Source organism: Arvicanthis niloticus, chromosome 1, assembly GCF_011762505.2.
Source record: "Arvicanthis niloticus isolate mArvNil1 chromosome 1, mArvNil1.pat.X, whole genome shotgun sequence".
NCBI lineage: Eukaryota > Metazoa > Chordata > Mammalia > Rodentia > Muridae > Arvicanthis > Arvicanthis niloticus.
The window spans coordinates 164,607,884-164,628,779 of NC_047658.1; positions in this window are offsets into that span (position 1 = coordinate 164,607,884).

The window sequence follows — 20,896 nt, forward strand, 5'->3', positions numbered from 1 at the left end:
CTCGCCATGTGGACATACTATCATTGTGTTCGCTATGTGGAAATGTGATTATTGTGCTTGTCGGTAAGTTTCTACAGCTTTACAAAACTGTGGGCATTGAAAACAGCCCAAAGGGAAGCTAATTGCTTCCCACCTCTATATTGTCAAAGGTGCCTGCTGCCTGAGCAAAGATTGGCCTCAGCTAATTGTTTGGCTCTTGTGTCATCAGAGAACTAGAAACCATGGCTGGGAACAAGTGCTGCCACCACATGTGTTTGCCCAAAAGGACCTGGGAGTAGTCAGGGAGCACCGTACAACAGAGTGCCAGCAAATACATGGCTGGGTTCCTAGAGAACATTTGGTCTACAGAGACACGTTCTGATCCTGACAGCACACAGAGGAGCGGTGACATTCTCCATGTGACAGTATCGTGGCCTCAGAATGTAGCGTCCTGCACGTTGAATGGAGAAGTAAATTCTGGTTCTAAGGAAAGCATGTCCTTGGTGAAGGAAATAGAAGCAATTCAAGGTTCATTTCTAGAAACCCAGGTGACATTAATACAATGGATATGCTGATTCAGGAGGGATAAATCTCATGGGACCCACCCCTAAATGAAGAACTACAGGTAATTAATGATTGCTGGAGAGAGAGAGAGAGAGAGAGAGAGAGAGAGAGAGAGAGAGAGAGAGAGAGATATGAATAAATTCAACTTCTCCAGGGATAAGCCCTGTGTTGGTATGAATGTTTAAGGGGCGGCATTAGGGTGTGGCCTTACTGGAGGAAGTATGTCACTAGGGGGTGGGCTTTAAGGTCTAAAATGCCCAAGCCATGTCCAGGAGCTCTCTCTCTTCCAACTGACTGCTGAGCCAGTTGTAGAACTCTCAGTTCCTTCTCCAGCACCATGTCTGCCTGCAGGCTGCCATGCTTCCCACCATGATGGTAATGGACTAGACCTCTGGACTGTAAGCCAGCCTCAATTGAATGTTCTCCTTTATTAGAGTTGCCTTGGCCATGACGTGTTTTTTTTTTTTTTTCACAGCAATGGAAACCCTAACTAAGACAAGCCCCTGAACAGGTTAATCAGTCCTAAGTAGTAACTCTGAAAGCATACATATCCACACAACTCTAAACAGGTTCAGCAGGTAGTATTTATGTGTTTGTGCATATTCGAACACATGTAACAATAACAATTAAATAAGAAGGGACGAAAGAAGCCATGAGTGAGGGGAGTAGTGGGGTGTCACATGAATGGGAAGACAGGGAAAGAAAATGACGTCATATTTTATTTTTTTTAATGGCAGAAAACTAATAACAGGGCTATGCATTCAAGGAAAATGGTTTAATGTCTGATATTTCATTCTCTCCACTCACGGGATAATTCTCTCTATACTTCTGCACCATTGTGACTGCCACAGAATAAGTACATCTTAATATAGGGGAAACACTGGTAACAGTCTCATTTTTGGATGCTCAGAAAAGCCAGGTTCTCTGACAGTCTGGGTAGAAAGGCAGCTGGTGTCTACAACACAGTGACCTCACTGTGATTCAGCGTAGCTGCTGGGTTTCCAACCATCTTTGCTGATCATCCCTGTTAATACAGGTATCTGACTTAGTCAGAACCAAACATCATACCAGCTGATAAGAGGACAGTGTGGCAGGATCTGTCAGGATGCCCTAAGAACACAGATGCCCAGGGTACTCTCTAGCCTGGCTCAATGCTTTGTGCCCCCAGGGGTGTGTCCCGGCATTAGCATTAGAAGCAAGTAACTCAGAGCTCCTTTTGGTATAGACCAAAATAAATCGCTCAGCATATATTATTTGCTTTAAATTTTAAAAAATCCTAACCCACGGCTACCAAGCTAGGATGTTGGGGATGCCGCGCCATGTTAGGGCTTTAGCACATTGGCTTCATATAACAGCAGCTGATTTTTTTTCTTTCTGATATTGTGAAAGTCATTCCATTTGCCCACCCATGAAGTCTTGTGTGTGCATGCGTATTACAATGATGTCATGGCCTGTTCAACACACTCTACTGAAGAGAAAGTAGAGGAGAACAAAGCATCAAGGAGCAGTACTTGGGAACAACACCACAGTGTAAATCTGCATGTTCAGGACAAAGATGTTGGGAGTAGGCAGGCTACAGAGAGAAGACCTACGAACAGCTGTTACTTCAGCAGCAGAAGCTGCTAAGACATCCACACCCCAACCCGGCTGAACAAACAAGAAACAAGGTGACTTCCAAAGATCCTGTGGTCACAAGAACAAACAAAAACAGACACATGAGAGGACCTGACTAAAATTTTAGCAGGTTTTGGCAAGTTCAGGGTTCTTCTACTTAGACACCAAGTTTGACAGCTCTTCCCTGATTGGTCCTATTTTTCACCTTATTTGCATATCTCTTTCAGTCAATCAGAACACAATTGGAAATCTGTAATTCAGATACCCATGGCTGCAAAATCAACTGCTAAAAGAGCTGATGGAGGAAAAGAAGGAAAGCTACCTTCAATATTCACAGGGGAAAGAGTCAGGGGAGGCATCTCCCCTGTCAGGAGAGTTTGCTGGAGCAGCCTCTAGGAGTTGGCCAGTGGTTGCAGGAAGAGGCACTTCTTCCTAGCTCAGCCTTTCAAACTCCCCACTCAGCTTGGCTGCAGAAGGGAATTCATTCCTCAAACTGCTTCCAGCTTTTGAGACCTGCTGCTCTGGAGACCTGCACAGAATGTAAGAAGTTGTAATGCTTCTCAGAGGTGCAATGTCTCTTAGCTAGTGTCCTGCTAAGAGTCCAAACGCTTTTCTTTATCCTCCTTGGCAACTGATTTAAAGTTTTATCCCATTTAAATTTGTTAATCTGGAATTAACAAGTTACCTCTCTTTTGCACTCCTCCCTGTCTGCTCACTGCACTCTTGGAGAGAAGGGCTGGTTTGAAGACAAGAGGTAGTTTCAGAATTGCCAAGTTACTAACAAGATGGCTACTCGCGAGCTGCTAGAACTGCTCACAGCATGGAGGCAGGCAGGAAACACTAATTTGTGTTTAGGCAAAAGTGAGATGAGAGGAGGGCATAGCAGCTGTCCCAACTGAGGCTTCAGCGCACGGACCGCCCTGCTCCAGGAAGCCTTGGTGCGCAGACTGAGCTGCTCTACGGAGCCTCCGTGTGCAGACAGCCCTGCTCCACAGAGCATGGCTCTTTGACTCACCTCTTTGGGGCCTCTCCCATACAGATGGGGATATGCAAGGACTGCTCTCTGGAGTCCTTGTTTCTCTGACTTTCAAACACACATGGTCATTTATTCGTTCAGAAAATATTTACCTGAGCGTGCTGGTTTTGTTTGATGAACGGCCAGTGTGGTTGAAGAAGTGTCATGTAAAGTGTGAAGTGAGAGGAAATATTAGCAGGGAGCAAAGAGGCAACCTTATAACGTGGTAAGGAATGTAAAGTAGTTCTAAGGAAATCGGGAAAGAGCCAGTGACACTGAGAGCTGCCTACCAGTTGACTTCCGAAGAGGGACAGTTGATTCTTCATTTTCCCGGCGCTCTGGGCTGATAATGTATTCCCATTCATGTGAATGTCATCACCACTCCTTGGTAATGTGTGATTTCTCCTGGGAATATCTGTGGAGTCTTCTATCTAAACAAGGAGTCCTGAAGAATGGCTTCCTTCCTTGCAGCGCTGAGACTTCCCAGCAAGGAAATGTCTTTTCTTTCCAAAATGCTTAAACTACTTTTTGCATGTATTTTGTCTATGCATATTGCCCAAGTTTGAATGTGCATGGGTTCGTGTGCATGTATGTGTGTGTACTTGTGTGCACATGCACGTGTGTGTGTGTGAGAGCATGTACGTATATGTGAGCATATGTGTACCTGTATGTGTGTGTACCTTTACATGTGTATACATGTGGGTGTGTGTGTGCCTGTGCTCATGCATGTGTGCTTGTGTGCATGTGTGTGTGTGTGTCTGTGTGTGTCTGTGTGTGTATTTGTGCCTGAGAGTGTGTGTGGGTAGAGGACTGGAGTTGATGTCAGATATCATCTTTCAGTGACAACCTCTCTACTTTGTTTATTGACCCAGAGTCTGTCTGTCCATCAGCCAGCTAGCCAGCTTGTCTCAGGGTTCCTGTCTCAGTCTCTCTGGTGCTAAGATTATAAGTGGCTACCATGCCTATCCAGATTTTACCTGGGGATCCAAACTCAGCTCCTCACCTTTGCCCACAGAGTGCTTTAGCCCCTGAGCCATCTGCACAGCCATCTGAAACATTTCTGTACCTGACTCATTGCTTTCACAGTTTGCAAGCTTAACAGGAAGCTCCCTGAGACCTGCCTTCTTTCCTGCTGACACCCACTACTCGAGGGGCCCTGAATGAGCCAAGGGTGTCACAGTTGGCTTATCTTGACATCTGATTTGCAGGGAAGATGGAAGGGAACTGGTTTTGAGTTATGATGGCAAGTACGTGCAGCACCTGTGGTCTGCGAGAATCTTCTGTGTACAGCCCACTGGGTATCTTCATCCTCAGCAGGATCTATCTGGGGCCCAGGCGGCACTGACTACATGTGAATTCTGACGTCGGGTCACCTGGGATTCATACACCTTGTAGAGAAGATGAATATTAACTGTTCTATCCCATCACTCCGCTGAAGCAAGAATCTGGGGGTAATTTAGATGCAGAAATGGAAGGAGATTGCTTTTTTTCTCCCACTAAAACAAGGCTCCTTTCTGGATGTTGGTACTGTGCACAAAAACTATTTCTTTAGAAGTATTCATGAGCACAACCCAAGCCATTAGGATGTTTACAGGCCAGTAGGAAGGTTGTTTTATTTATTTTTTAAAACTTGAACTTTTAATGGACTTTAGGGGGAAATCGGTGAATAATGAAATACTGAAATACTCTAAACTATTTTTTTCTACTGGAAAATAAATGGCAGTCTGAAGGGCTGGATAAATCACTGTGGTTAATACAATTCCCTGGTGCTGCCTCTAGTGAATCTGTACCAAGAAGATTGGATTTGTATAGATTTATACAAACAAGGTCAGTCTATAGAAAGGGAAGCTGTTTAGCCAACACTTGGGCAACACAAATATAGACCATTCATTATGGAGCCACACCTGCTGTGTGCACCCTCTGTAGCTTTCCCATGAGATGGGAGAATGGATAGCCCACGTACACAGCAGTATTTATTACCACCTTCAAGAGAGCAATGCAGGACTCAACCCTGGGCCCTGACACAACAGCCCGTGCATCAGACATTGTAGAGCTTTGGCTTCATTTCTTACCAAAAGGTAAGAGAGTTGTCTAATTTTAATTTTAATCTTTCAATCCTATATTGAATTATTTATATGTAACTTTAGGTGTTGCTACATGAATTTTATTATGAAATTTCTATCTCCGACGTCCCTGGTTTCATCCATATGGCTTTTGTTTTCTTTAGTGAATTTTAAAGGGTCTTTGCATATCAAGAATTGGGGTTTTTTTCTGATAATATGTATTGTCCCCAGGTTGTGCTTTATATTTCATTTTTGTTTTTAATGTTATGGTTTTTTGTCTTAATTTTTATGCATTTGTGGTGTGATAAATGAATTTAGGATCAGTTTTTATTTCCTTTTTGAATAGTCTGGTTCTATGAAATCTGTAACATTCCAGTGATTGAACGATGCCTTTGCATTAGATTATATTCATGTAGCTACTTGGGTCTGATGTAGATGTCTGGTCTGTTCATTTGTCATTCCTCAGCTTTGACATTATTGGCATTTGGGGGCATGATACAGTTTCATTGTCACACTAGGCATTGGGGTCCATGCTGTGAACCATTTTAGAGTGTTCACAGCATGTCTGACCTCTGCCCACTGGTGCAGACCCAGTCCCACAGATGTAATGATCAAAAATACCACTGGACATCTTCAAGTGTCTTTGAGGCCCAAAAGTGTTACTACTTGAGAACCCTAGTTTGTTTCCCAATATGTCATTATTTTAATGACTTGGTTTTCTAGAGTACTTTAACATTGGACATAAAAGTTCCTCTTCTAAATTTTCATCTCTTGTCTTCCAGAGTTTAGAGTCATCTGACTAATTAATGAGTTTAGGATTATCTTTTATTTCCTTTTCCAATAGTCTGATTCTATGTTTCTAATTAAGAAACAAATCCCTCATGTAAATTATGTATCAACAATGTGTATACATATCCTGCTACAACTGTATCCAGTTTGTGTTCAATTCTAAGAAAGCTGGATATGACCTGCATGCTTTGTGAGACTCAGCCTTCTATTTCCATAGGACATTCACTGAGTTGGGTGCTTTCTCTGTAAACAGAGAGTGCCAGTCTCCTTTGATAAAGAACATGAACTTTGGTTCAGACCCTGACTCTGCTGTGCTCTGTGCATGACCTGGGTCATCTGCTGAGCATTTCTGAAGCTCAGTTTTGTCAATTATGAGCTGACTTCAACACCAATATCCCAACCAATTGGTTTGAGTCTGAAATGTACCCCAAGGCTCACAGTTACTACACGGTCCCCAGCTGATGTCTCTGTTTTAGTAGGCTGTAGGACCTTTGGGAGGTGGGGTCAAGCTGGTGGACGGAGGTCTCTAGGAGCGTATTATCCCTACACACTTCCTGTCTTGTTCTGTGCTTCCTGGTCCCCATAGTGTAAACAGCCTCTACCATAGGTCCCCACCATCTTGAACTGAGCGGTTCCTCCATGCCTTCACCACCATGATGAGCTGAAACCGTGAGCCCAAATTAACCTTTTCTTTCTTTAGTTGCTTCTGTTAGACGTCACGGTCACAGAAATACCAATGAAAATAATTCAGACAATAGAGACAGAAAAACAAAACAAAAGCACTCCAGCTTCAAGTTGTGGACACTATTAGTCATTGTTTCAGTACTGAGGTATTTTGTGTCTTACCTGGTTTTGTAGATTCTCTTCCTCACAAGATAAAGTATTTCTTTGGAACAGAATCTGTTTATTTTCACATGTAAATTCAACAAGTAAATACCTCACAGAATCCCCAAATTGTCTTTCATGGTTTTCATTCACTAATTCACTTTTAGCATGTGAAGAAAATACTGTTTTCTCCACAGATACCAAACTGTTTGCTATTATAATTTTAAAAATTAATTTAACAAGTTAAAAATCTATAGCATAAAGGAAAAGGAATATATTCAATGATACTACATCATAAGTTCTATTCCAGGAAAGAAATCACACATGTGATGATCCAGTCCCTCAGCCGGGAAAACATGTTATAACATATGTAGCTTACCCACCACTGGTAGCCAAAATACTTAATGGGTGATCACATTTGCAACAGAAGGAGAAAAACAAATGCCAACCAAAAATAATCAAAGCAATTTACAGAGAAAGAAACTCAAAAAGACGGAGATGATAACTGAGTGCCATTGGCTATCAGGTATGTATGACCCAAACCACTGGGCGGTTCTACTACCAAAAGATTTGAGGAGGGGGTGATTTTTTTTTTAAATGTCTCATGACATTAAGTTACCGTGAGGTATAAATGGACTGGAACAGGCATACTGTACTCATGCAAACAAAGACTGGAAGCATCTTTGGAAATCAGGTGATCCTATCTAGCACAGACTAAGCTCAAGCTGTCAGGTGCCTGTAATTTATGAAGTATACTCCTAGGCATGCAATCTGAGAAACTTACACAGTTGCACAGGACCGTGAACATCCACAGCAACAGTTTTGTAATACTAAATACCATAAATAATCCAAATGTCTATGTATGTAAAGCCAGCAAAAAAGCCCTAAATTAACAATGATATGATTGTACAACGTAATGTCATATTGTAACAAACACAGAATCACAGTTACATATAACGTGGATGAGTCTCAGAAATACAACACTGAGTGAAGACAAACAAACCACAAAGAACACACACATATACACACATATATACACATACATACACACATGCATACACATACACACACATACACGCATACACACATGCACTCACATAAATCTGTTTGCAGTCAAAACTATTCACAACTAGGTGACTCAGAGATGATTCAGTTAAGCAAGGGCTTGCCACAAAGGGAAGTCTGAGTTTGATTCCCATCACGTAGAATCCAAATGTGGTGGCAAGCACCTATATCTCAGTGCTGGGGTGGCAGAGACAGACATGACAATCTCTGGGATTTCACTGACCAGCCAGCCTAGCTAAATTAGAGAACTCTAGACTCAATGAGACTCTGTCTTAAAAAAAGAAGAAGAAAAAAAAGAAAAGAAAGAAGGAAGGAAGGAAGGAAGGAAGGAAGGAAGGAAGGAAGGAAGGAAGGAAGCTACAGAGATGCTTAGTGGGTACAAGCATGAGGACCTCAGTTCAAATCCCCAGAACCCATGTAAAACACCTGGGTGTGTTCTCTCTCTCTCTCTCTCTCTCTCTCTCTCTCTCTCTCTCTCTCTCTCTCCCCACACCAACAACCACCCACACACACACACACACACACACACACACACACACACACGAGTAACGTAAGCCCTGAGGGCCGGTGATGAAGTGGATCGTTGAACCTTGCTAGCTGCCAGGGTAGCTCCATGTTCAGTAAAGGTTGTTTCAAAAGGTTAAGGGTGTGTGTGTGTGTGTGTGTGTGTGTGTGTGTGTGTGTGTGTGTGTTAGTTGATGTTCTTTTCTGGCTTCTGTATGTATGCACATCTGTCTACATGTACCAGACACACATAATCACAACTGAGAAAGGCACCTGACAATAACCACTGGCTTCCACATGCCACACACAGACACACATGAACACACACACACACAAACATACATACATACATATAACTATTTTAGAGGTCCCCAAATACATATTGTATATCAAAGTATAAAGGACGTGTGGGACTGGGAACATGCTGGGGCATCTCCAACTGGGAAAGAAAAGGATGAAAAAGAATACCCTCACCTGGGGGCTTTGTCCTGCTCCTTCAGCTGCAGGGTGGATCTGTGGGGCCGTGTCCAGGAACGCATTCAACGGGTATTTGAAGAGTCTCCCTCTATCTGAAAAGATAACAGATATTCTGCCCCTGGATCTGATTCAAATGGAGAGATTTAAACAACCAATGCGAGTAGTTATCAGTATGCGTTCTATAGCAATACGTGCTAAGGATTTTTTTTAAAGGAAATGCAGAACAGAAGGAGCATAGGTCAAAGTGGGTTTTGAAGTTTAATGCATGGTGGTCAAGGAAGGGCTTACTGTGGGGATAGCCTCTGAGAGAAGCCCTGGGGGAATGGAAACTCAAGCCAGTAGGTATAAGAAAGCTTCAGGCAGAAGAAGGTCAGAGCAGAGGCAGGAGATAGGAGCAGAATGGAATCTACTTCCCATGTGGGAAGAGGGTGGAGCTTGAAGGAGCTGGGCGTGGTCCCAGTGAAGATTTTTCCTCTGAGGAGAATGTGACGCCCCTGAAAAAGTCTGAGCAAAAGACTTAAAATCACTGCTTATCAATCTGCATACTTTACAGGAATATGTGCTTCAGTTTGGGTGTTGTGTTCCCCAAAACTCAAGTGGTAAAAACCTAACCCCAAGACAATCCTACTAGGAGGAGCGGCCTTTCAGGGGTGATTGGCAGGACCCTCATTGATGACATTAGTGTCCCTGTAGAGAAGACCCAGAAAGACCACATATCCTTTCTCCATGTGAAGGCACAGCAAGAAAAGTTGATGCTCAAAAGCACAGTCTGCCAGCATCTTCCAACTCCCACGGCCATAATGCATTTCTTGTCTATAAGCCAACTGATTAAGGATAGTTTGTTATACTATCCCAAGTGGACTATTCTTTTCTGACAATATAGTTTTGTTTTTTTTGAAAAACAACTTAAAGACTAAAATAGGTTTCCCTCTCTCCTCCTCCCCTCTGCTTTGTTCCCATGGGGTTTGGGGAGAAGTTAGTGCTATTCAATGCTGCAATCAGTAAGCAAGTTCAGCTTAGAGCTATAGATAGAGACACTACAGTCGTTCAGGTTTTGGTATTGTAGCTAGAGCTGTTGTAAAGACTTGGTCTTCCTGATCCAAGGGTCGACCTGAAACTTACAGAACAACTGGTTCTAAGGTTTCCTTCTCTTCTCTGATGTTCCCCTTTCCCCAGATAATGAGAGCTCATTAAAGCCAAACATAAGACTTTATATGGGAGTGGGAGGCTGGAGAGATGGCTCAGTGATTAAGAGCACTGACTGCTCTTCCAGAGGTCCTGAGTTCAATTCCCAACAAATACATGGTGGCTCACAACCATCTGTAATGGGATGCAATGACCTCTTCTGGTGGGTCTGAAATTAGCAACAGTATATTAACATACATTAGATAGATAGATAGATAGATAGATAGATAGATAGATAGATAGATAAATTATAGTCAGATAATGTGTCCAACACGCATTGGAAAGGAAATTCACACTTTTCTGTCCGTAACTGATCTGACTCGGTTTTAAAAGTAGCTCAGTTCTTCATGCTCTGCCTTACAAGGAACACCACTCAGCTGACCTCGTGATCTGCCGGAGTGCACTGACTCTGCTCTCCCGCTTGTTTCCCTTGCTGTTACTCCCCTTGTTCTCTGTGTGGCGAGAACCTCTTCTAGAGACATGTGATAGACTTTAAAGATAGTGATCTTTCCCATGAACCCTGATACCAGACTCCCATCCTCCTGTTCCTGCTGAGCTGATGACCGAGACAAAAGTCATCCATGTAGATACCTGTTCCCTCAAGGAGACATTTCCTGACACATTCCTAGTTGGGATTTCCCAAGTTGAATTCTAGCTTCCTGGTTTGTCATCTTTTGTCTGGTGGCCTAGAAATAACTCTTTCTTGATTCTTTAGCCATGAGTCTTGCTAGTTCCCTCCACCTTGTCTACATTAATATGAAGATGTACATAGGCCAATAAGACCTTATTTTAAGATGAAATCACACCCAGAGTTTTGAATAATCTTGTTGGATTAGGAGTAAAGAATTACCACCTGTTTTCTAAGTTTCATTTCCCTGTAAGTTAGAAAGGTTATTCCTAGGAAAAGGATGTACAGGGCAATTGTTTTATATATTTCTTTGCCAATCTTCCCCCAAAAACCTCTGTAGTAATAAATCCTTTACAACCATAAGCATGTACACACTCGGAACTGTGGCATCAAAATAAATCACAACGAAAAAGCAACCTGTGGACACAGATGATCATATTCATAGGTAAACTTCCTGCATACACTTATTGATCATATTCACAGGTAAACCTCAAGTGTGCACTTACTGATCATATTCACAGGTAAACTTCCTGTGTGCACTTAGGACTCCTTTTGATGGGTACTGCTACAAGCCTTTCGGGGCTTAAAATTGGAAGCATGTTTCTGAATTTACCTTTCATTTCTTGCCTTTTTCTTTGGAATTATAGTGAAAGGAAATAACAATGCATTTACATTCTGGCATGAGACATGGAACCTTCTGGAAATGCCTCAGATGCAGGTCAGAAAGAAAAAGGTTCAGACACAGGTGGAAAGGGGGAGATTGGTTGTGATGGGTACCTTGGGTTCAACAGAAAATGGAATTAAATGAGCAAATGAACCAGGCAGGGGAGATACATTTCATAATGGCTGGTCCAAGAAATGCAGGAGAGACACCCTACTTCCTTAAGGGGAGTATTTCTGCCAGTTACAGGGGAGATCTCAGGAAGTGTTGGTTTGGAAGTTTGAATATAAGTCTCTGGGAGAGAAGCCCAGCAAGAATTAATACCTGCTGCAGACTTTATTTTAGCTTATCATCTGATCAGTTAGCAAAGACAAGTTCTTAGCTCATATCGTGGATAAGCCATTATACCCTTGAATTTTGGAAGGCTTCCCATGTGTTTTCCACAGTGATTCTCTTGTGAGAAAGTCAGTGGTACATGCTTGTTTTGTGGTAACAAAGGCAACTTTCAAGCAAGACTATTTATTAAAGCTGTGTGTGTTTTATCAGATCAAAGTAAAACTGAACAAATGATGTTTGTTTTGAATTTATGAACCTGAAACTCTGGACTTCATATATACCTACCAGGAAGTATGTCTCAAAATGTTTATAAGAGAGGTGGAGAAGACGGCTCAGCAGGAGACATTTGCTGTGCAAGCATGAGAATCTGATGCCAGCTGCTCAGAACCCAAGTGAACCTGTAGGGTGGGCCACCTGTAATTCTAGCCTTGGAGTAGAGAGGCAGCAAGCTGGCTAGCAAAGGTTAGCCATGTTGATAAGCTCTAGGTTTGATTGAGAGGACTTGCTCTGTTGAATAAGTTGGAGGAGCACCTGGAGATGATTCCTGACATCAACATCAGGCCTTTGCATGCATGCATGTACAAACACATACAAGTACACCCACACACACACGTATGCCAACACACACACACACACACACACACACACACGGAAAAATGTTTCTGTTAGCTGTATTCTAACAACCCCAAGTCCACAAGTGACAGGCAAGTAAACAGGATTCTGCTAGAGCCACACTGTGACATGTTGCTCTACTGGAAACAGGACCTAGTGGTTTGTGCAGCACCATAGAGACTCTAGGGATATCAGGGTGCTTGGTGAAAACCATAAGGCACACACACACACACACACACACACACACACACACACACACACACACACACACACAAACACATCCTGTAATTCTACAATATGAAGTTCAAAACCAGGCAAAATTGATCATCACAGATCATGTGGCTCGGAAGGGCGGCGCTTGTGCCTGGCAGCTTCTCCAAGGGAACAGAGCTCCCATTGTCATCATCAGGCTGCTTATCCCCCACTCTGGCAGAGTTTCTACTAACCCCAGAGTCAGCTATCCCAACCATATTTTCAGCAGTTGCCTTTTGCTGGATGCTCACTTCGTGCCGGGGGGATCCTAACGAAGCTTGGCTTCTAGAACATTCTCTATCTCGTTTGGATCAGTGGATTCGTGTGTGTATATACTATGAAAATTGATCAAGCAATGCATTTAATATTTGTGTGCTTTACTAAACCTAAACCCTTAACTTTAAAGCATGTTTAAAAATGTTTAAATACAGTGACTGGGGAGCTTGCAGTAAGCATGAAGTTCAGTGACAGGCTGTGTCTGTGTCTAATCCCAATGCTGGGAGGTAGAGACAGGACGTTTTGTGGGGCTGCCAGCCAGCCAGTCTAGTTGAATCCATTCTATCCAGGTTCATTGAGAGATTCTGCCTTAAAAAATTAAGGCAGGGCATGATCGAGGAAGACACCTGGCAGAGAGAGGAGAGAAAGAGGAGGAGGAGAGAGAGAGAGAGAGAGAGAGAGAGAGAGAGAGAGAGAGAGAGAGAGAATATCTTTGGAATCAGTAATCTCAAGAAACATTATATAATTTAATTTTAATTTATATATGTTGACATCATTCTTGCCCTCCCATTTAATATATTTTTTTAGATTAGGGATTTTAGGAGCTGGAGAGATGGCTCAGCAGTTAAGAGCACTGACTGCTCTTCCAGAGGTCATGCATTCAAATCCCAGCAACCACATGGTGGCTCACAACCATTTGTAATGAGATTTGATGCCCTCTTCTGGGGTGTCTGAAGACAGCTACAGTGCACTTACATATAATAACCAAACAAACAAACAAACAAACAAATAAACAAACAAACCCTTTGAGCTAGAGTGAGCAGGGCTGGAGAAGGGAAGGGGGGAAAAGATTAGGGATTTTAATAGGATCTGCCTCATCTGGTGTTCTTGTATATATAGGTGTTTACTGGCAGGTATGTCTGTGCATGCCTGATTCCCACAGGAGGGAGAAGGGGTCATCAGATCTCCTTGAACTGGAGTGATAGACAGTTATGAGCTACAGTGTGGGTGCTGGGAACTGGACCTGAGTCCTCTGCAAGAGTGCAGGTGATTTTATTCATTGAGCCATCTTTCCAGCCTCTACTCTTCAGATTAATTTTGTTATTAAATTTAAAGTTGTACGTATGGAGAGTATACAATCTTTTACATTCTGACAGATATATAGCCTTGTGGAAACATCGAGGATCCCACCATGCCGCAGACCCCTTCTCTCCATACTGTTCCTTAACTTTTTCACAGCCATGAATCCATTTGTCCTCTTACCTCAGCCTAAAGAAACCACATGCCTAGAAAAACTGAATCATTCTGAAAAATTCATGTATCTGGATTCCTTAATTCAGCGTGATGGTTTTGAGATTTCAGGGTTGGGTTTATATTATTGACTGCATTTATCAGTAAAACGGGTTTTTAGACGACAGAGCACTGCCCTTTTGTGTGGATATGGTATAGTTACTAGTCCATTCACCTGAAGGGCATTGGAATAAACCTGGGGCATAACCTGAGGTCACGGGTGCGTGGTAGAGAAGCTAACAAGGAAGGGAACACTCCAACAATTTGCCAACTCCAGGTTGGCAAGTTTAGAAACTTTCCCCAGGATTCAGAATTATAGGTGTAATTTTCTACAGAATTAGAACAGAACAGAATAAAATAGAATAAGTTAGACAACTGACAGACAGATGGATAGATGGATGACAGATGGCTCATACATTAATTAATTAATGATTAATTAGTATTATTAATTGATTAATTAATGATAATGCTGTCACATTAGGGTCTAGTGATCAGGCATGGGGCTGGGTTTGGGGAATTTGGCTATGGTAAGCCTTAGTTTCTATATTTATGATGTAAAGAATGTTTAAGATTATTTCTAAGATTACTATCTTTACAAAGGAAAGGACGGAAGGAAGGAAACTAGCCAGTAAAGCTGTTTCTAAGTTAGTTATTTTGTTATTTCAAAATTTCTACAGATGATCCTGTTTCTTCGTTGTTTTCTGACTTTATTCTAGTCATAGTAAATTCACCTTTGAAAAGTTCTGACCAGACGCCTGCACGTTTTCACGTGAAGTGACTTTTGCTGACAAATGACAGCTACGATAGAAGTGATAAGGTGGTAGAGACTCAAAGTCTTTCGATTCAGAAAGTAAGGATGGCTTAGTCACGAGAAATCGGTTTGACTTTCCTCCAAAAGATTTAGTTGAGGGGCCCTCTAGTGGGGAAATCTGCACACTGCATAACCACTGCTTCCAGACTGGATAGCCACCGAGTCATAGAACTGTTTGTGAAACAATAAAAAGTCATTTTCATACGACAATAAAATTCTCAAGGTTCGTATTTTCACTCGGGTTAAATTATAATTTTCAGTTAATGCTAAAGCATATGAGAGACTACTTGTGTTGGATTATCACATTTAATTTTTTATCTATTTGCTATCCACTTTGGCTAGCAATGTCAACCTTGTAGATTTAAATCATGGAGATGCTGTTTTCATAGCTCTCCCCTCTCCATCCTCTGCTTCCCCCAAAGTTCCCCCACTCATTAGGAGCTTGGGTCATCTCCAGGCATCCTAGAAGAGAAATTTCTTTGGCCGTTGGTGTCTCCAGGCTTTTGCACTGAGCAGAAGCTTCCATCACATCTAAGCTGCATTATGGAAGCAGCCGCTCACACCATCAGGAGCCTGGTCATTCCCTAGGACCTCCTGACCCCCACACACTCCCATATTTGGAGCCATTCCCACTTAGACTGTGTCAGGGGCTGTGCCGAGCCTCTGTGGGTGTTAGTTCCTACATTCGCCCAAGAACTGAGGATACCATGATTGCTCCCATTTTATAAAGAAAAATGGCAGAGACTCAATTCCTATCTATGGTGTTCTTGGGTAACATAAATGGTAATACTGAAGATTCACTTCACAAAATTGTATGGGAGTTTTGTTCCCCATACAGACAGGACTTAGAGCTGGTGTCTAAGTCCCAAGTGTGTTCCCTCTACAAAGGCAACATGGAGAGGTGTTTGCACTCAGTCTATAAATACAAAGCTTATAGGCACAGGAAGAACCAGCTGTCAACCCAAATAAGGACACTGAAAATGACAGCAATGTCAGCCTCTGGGAGTAGCTGCCCACAGGCTTGGGTACTTCCTCCTCTGTGAGTTTGGGGTCACTGGGGAAGAACCAGCAGGCAAAGCACTGGCTGGTGCAACTCCATGCTTACAGGAAGAAGTTAGCATGATCTCTGTCCTGCAGGGTGTGGTGGAAGGCCCTCCCAATAGCCCACACAGGGCTTTGAATTGCATGCACCCCCTTATGCTGCTCGTGAAAACTCCTATTTCCTTGGGAGAATGAGAGTGCAAAATACATTGGTAGAGAGAGCTGGGCAGTGCTTGTCACACTTAAGCAATTTAAGGAAGCTCACCCAGCACACAGAGTTTGTCTTAATAAGGGAGAGGCATCCATCTGCCATATAGAGGAATGTTTCATGCCCAAGACTCCAAGTGGCCAACTCACAGTGGGGCAGCTAATCTCCAAATGGCTGCTTTTCCAGTGGCATAAATACTGTTTTCTGTTGTGTCTGCTCAGCATGGAGAAGCCCCAACGTGCCACCCATTCATCTTTGTATTGTATCAGAGAGGATCTCCAGCGATCCCTGGCCAGATGGGCTCCTCCATTTCCAAGGCCACTTGGCTGTTTTTATTTGGATAGCAACTTTATTAACTTTACCTTCTCAACTTTAAATATCTATTAGGAGGCAGGCATGGTGGTGCACACCCTTAATCCCAGCACATGGGTAGAAGAGGCAGGTGGATCTCTGTGAGTTTGAGGCCATCTTGGGCGACATAGCAAGCTCCAAGACAGCCAAAGATATATAGAATGACCTTCTCTCAAAAACTAACTAAATAAATATTAGAGTTGGCATGAGTCAAATCCAGATGGGCATCTCTCAGATGTTCGTGGCCTGCAAGGCTCGATGGAGATCCTTTTGGTAAATAGACACCTGTTCACCAAGTACAAGTGGCTCTCTCATGCTCTGACTGGCTGGCTCTCAAATGATGCTGGAATTATTAGTTTATAGACCACACACTGAGTAGCAAGAGTATAGGTTTCTTTATAGGAAGATGCAAATTAATATTCTATGCAAAAAGTATCCTTTGATTCCTGGGGCTATAAAACCACTAGGTAGATAGAGAGACTTTTCCCCCATGTAAGATGAAACATGTTACATCTTGTCAAATTTGATACGACTCCTTCTTTTTACTATAAATGAGTTTTAAATGTCACTTTAGCTCTCAGTGTTTGGTGGGGACTGTACTAAAATGAGGGAAGAGAATGAACTTACCACCAACGTTCTGAGATGTTGTTATCCATTGATGGAGTCAGGCTCGTCGGGGCAGTCCATTGTTTCCTCTAACTTTGCTTCACGTTTTCTTTCATCTGTTTGAAACAGCTCTTGGGAACTATAAACACTTGTTGCCGGGCACAAATTTCCTTCAGAGTTCTAATGTTTCAATGTGATTCTGATCCAGTTGACAACAGTTCACACTGTTGTGATATCTTGGACAGATTTAGTTTTTACGTTTCTTTTCTGCATGTGTATGTGGTGTGTCAAGGGGGTGAACTATGTGTTTGTGTGCTTGTGTGTGACTAAGCAGACACATGGGTGCATGTGTACAGGTCAGAAGTAGGTTGATACCAGGTGTCTTCCTTGTTGTTCCCTTTCTACTAGTCAGACACAAGCACACACACACATACACAGATGTATGTATATACTCATGTGTATTCAGAAGGTCATTGTCTCTTCCTGAATCTAGAGCTTCCTAATTCAGATTGTCTATCTGGACAACTTCTTCTAGACATTCTGTGTCTGCAACTTGTATGCTAGGATTACCATATCTGCCCGGCCATTACACGTGTGCCACAGATGCAAATTCTGGCTCTCATGCCTGTTTGGCTAGTCACATATCCAACCCTTGAATAGGGTTCTAACCAGGAAAGAACATCATTCATCAATGCATTATCAAACCTGATTTCATCAGAGAATTTATAGCATGTCAATCCCCCAGAGGCTGCATTTCCAGTAGTACCTAACTCCCCTGGCCCTGCAAAATAGTCTTGCCTTTCCCGAAATGTTTGATGGGGAAAACGTCATGGCCATCACCAGAGATCACGTGACCCATGAAGAAATAAAAAGGAATAAAGGAATTTGAACATTTTCCAGTTAATTTGTTATGACTCATACAACTTTCTGCACATCATGTACTTAAGAAGTACTTCACTTAACTACGTATCCAAGAAATGATGCTTTAGAGGAAATTAAATTTAACTTTAAACTAAATTTAATTTAACCCCAATCATCTAAATGGCTACTTCATCTGAAATGTTTGCCTTCCAAGCACGTTTGATACTGTCTAGATGTAGCCGTGTTTGTCATATAAAGGGAAATAACTGGCTTCATTATCTTGTGTTAATTGTGCGATTATATTAATTATTTATGGGTTATTTCTTAGTAGTCAAGGTTTTTAAGTATGTGTTTATTTAACTAGAATAAGTGAGATACACCATTTCACAAAGAAATACGATAGGGGTTGGAGGGATGGCTCCATGCCTAACATCACCTGCTGTTCCTCAGAGGACCCGAGATCAGTTTCCATCAACCATAACTAGTAATACCAGCTGCAGGGTAACTGACACCCTCCTCTGGCCTCCACAGGCACCACACACATATAACATATGCTTACACGGACACACACATATGCACATACATGTAATTTAAAAATTGTGAAAAGCATACTATGTGTTCAATGTGTAATGTTATGTTGTTACCAGAGGTACCATCTATTGTATTAGCTAGGGGAGGATACTGATATTGATGAATGGAAATAAATTGGGCTAAGTTGTGGCAAGGCTGTCTATAAACACAAATATAGTAGATAACATTAATCTAAATAATAATGACAATAATAATAATTGCCTACTATGTCCTAGACCCTATTCTATACAAAGCTTCCCAGCTGCTCTTTCTTCAAGAGCATTGGGGTTATTCTCAATGAAGTGAGTCCTTCCCATTTTCCACAGTCCAGTTCCAAAGTATGTCTGAAACCTCAACAATTCTCACCATCAGGAAACTTGACACTAGAAGGTCCAGGGCTAGAGTATCCCAACAACCGGGTGTGGTAATTAAGAGAGATGAAGACTCAGGGCTCATGGGAAAGAGGCACTGAAAGAATGCAGGAACGAGGAGGGAGTTACCTACCAGGACGGAAGTCCTGAAGGGAAGGTAGTCTGCAGAATCATCCACTTGACAATCACCCATAAGTACGGTTTAACAAAATTTCAAGCATCTCTCAGTCCAGTCCAGATGACAAACAAAATTACTCGCCTCAAAGAAACAAGAGGCAGCTTGAGAACAATTCATTTGGGCCAAACCATCTCCCCTGATGGATTTCTTTTCCTTTTTCCTCTTACGTCATATTTCCCAGGATATGTGGACTTTGACATCGCTCTCTCCTCTCTTTCTTCATCAATATCATCCAGAAGTCCCTGTCAGACAGTTGTTTAAGGCCCCTATCCTATTCAGAACTCCCACTCCCCACCCCAAGCCAACCTCACACACATTTCAGGTTCTGAGAGAAGTTCACGAGGGCTGGGAAATTGAGCAAATAAGTACACAAGTGGTTTGATCATATTATAAACATAACAGATTATAAAGCCCTGTTTGTGATGCTTCAAAGGATAAACAGTTGTATTTTCCAACACAGGAACCACCAAACAGATGATTGTCTGAAGTGTGACTAGCTAGATACTATATAGGTGTGTGTGTGTGTGTGTGTGTGTGTGTGACTTATTTATTTATTTTACATATATCATATATGAGTACACCATTGCTGCCTTGAGATACACCAGAAGTGGGCATCGAATCCCATTACACATGGTTGTGAGCCTCCATGTGGAATAGAACTCGGTACCTTCTGGAAGAGCAATCAGTGCTCTTAACCACTGAGCCATTTCTCCAGCCCCCCCTCCCCCAAAGAGTAATGGTTCAGGCTTACTGGATTACATAAATTATGAACATGAACTTCACTCTCTCCCATGACATTCTAAGGTGTGGATGGCATTATGTTCCTCTTGAGTGATGCTGAACAAGAAAGTACAGTCAGGGAAAGGCGATGGGGGAGAGCAGGAACAAATGCAGTCTGCATGTAGAACCAAGGGCTGGCAGTGCACAGAAGGCAGCCGTGCAGCACAGGGGAGGTCACCCTGTGGACAAGGAAGGGAGTTACAAAACTACTGTGGTGGTCAGAAAAGAATGATTATCTTATAATAGCACAAAGTTTATATTTCCATCTTGTAAAATTCACATTTGTGGATTTTACAGCATCTGTGCTAGGGATGAAAATATGATTTAAACAAAAACAACCATGTTATCAAAATTATGTGCACGTGCAAAAGTTTGTCTTAGAAAGCAAATACTCAACCTTGAACAGGTGTGCACATTCCCAACACACTACAGACTCTGGGCTCATTCACCCTCGAGGTCAATTCTAGACTACCACAGCCTGGGTGAACGCTGCCTTCCACGTGGTTATACAAGTAGGTCAGAGGTGAGTGGGAAGAATTCGTGCCTCTAGACTGACGCTATGCAGTTTCCACTCAAACTCTATCCTGGAAAGATTCTTTAAACTCTGAACTCCATGGTCTTCATCAAAACCAAACCAAACCATCGGAGGCAGCTAGGCCTCCCATAGGTTTGAGCTGAATTAGAAGCTCACACCTAACAAAAATGTGTCACACTTGTCAAAGCTGACAAGCTGTGGAAACCCACTAATGCTGCAAATTTTAGGTGTGGTCGTAACAGCAAGCATTGGCTGTTGGTTCTCTCTCTGTGTCCGTGTAACTAGAACCCTCACATTTGTCGAGAGAGTTGTTGTGTAAGGTACAAAGTGCTAGCCACCCTGTAGTCACAGAAGTTTCTTTGTAACCCGTGGCCAACGTGCCTTTCTTCCCATGGACAGCCCTGGCCATGGCAGAGCTGGGTAAGGGAGCTCGGGACAGGCTCTCTGGAGGCTGCGTAAATGAGTCCCAGGTTGGCTCCTGTGATGGTTATCCAGCCACACAGGTGTCT